Genomic DNA, 699 nt, shown 5'->3' on the forward strand with positions numbered 1-699 from the left:
GGGGTTTTGAGAAGCTGTGTAGGCCCAGCAAAGCGCCTCCAGATGAACTTATCAGAGGACTAAGAGGAAGTCTTGAAATAAGGAGAAAACCAAGGTTGCAACATGCACCTAACTGTTCACCAGGGTTTGAAGATGCTGATGGTCTCCCCTGTTCCCTGCTTGGCTGTAGGTGGAGTGGGGAGCCTCCAGGGTTACTTATCTGCTAGTGAAATGGGAAAGTCGGGAAGAGGTGTTACCTGGACAAGAGATGATGAGCTTGATTTTTACACCATGCTTAGTAGACTGTAGCTTCGTACCCAAAGCTCAGTCAGAACGTGGTATGGCAGTCCTCACCTGTGATGCCAGCACTGAAGGACTAAGGTAAGAGGATCCCAAAGTTTAAGAATACAGAGAGAGAACATAACTGAAAAAAGAAAAAAGATTAGCAGCCAACATAATAGAGCCCCAGACCCTCCTGACTCAGCACTACTCTCCACACACAGCAGGGACAGCAGGGACCTACAACCTCTGTTCCTATCTTTGTGCTTTCCTCCCACCAGGTCACCTGGACACTGACATGCAGCAGTCGGCTCAGGAAACCTTCATGGACCCCGAGTTAAGGAGCAGGCTGCAGAAGTTGAAGTCGGAGGGGGAGCTGGTGGATTGTGGGACTTCAGCCCAGAAACTGCTGAGCTTGCTGCAAAAGGACACCTTCCAATC

This window comes from Mastomys coucha, unplaced genomic scaffold, assembly GCF_008632895.1.
Source record: "Mastomys coucha isolate ucsf_1 unplaced genomic scaffold, UCSF_Mcou_1 pScaffold20, whole genome shotgun sequence".
Classification (NCBI taxonomy): Eukaryota; Metazoa; Chordata; class Mammalia; order Rodentia; family Muridae; genus Mastomys; species Mastomys coucha.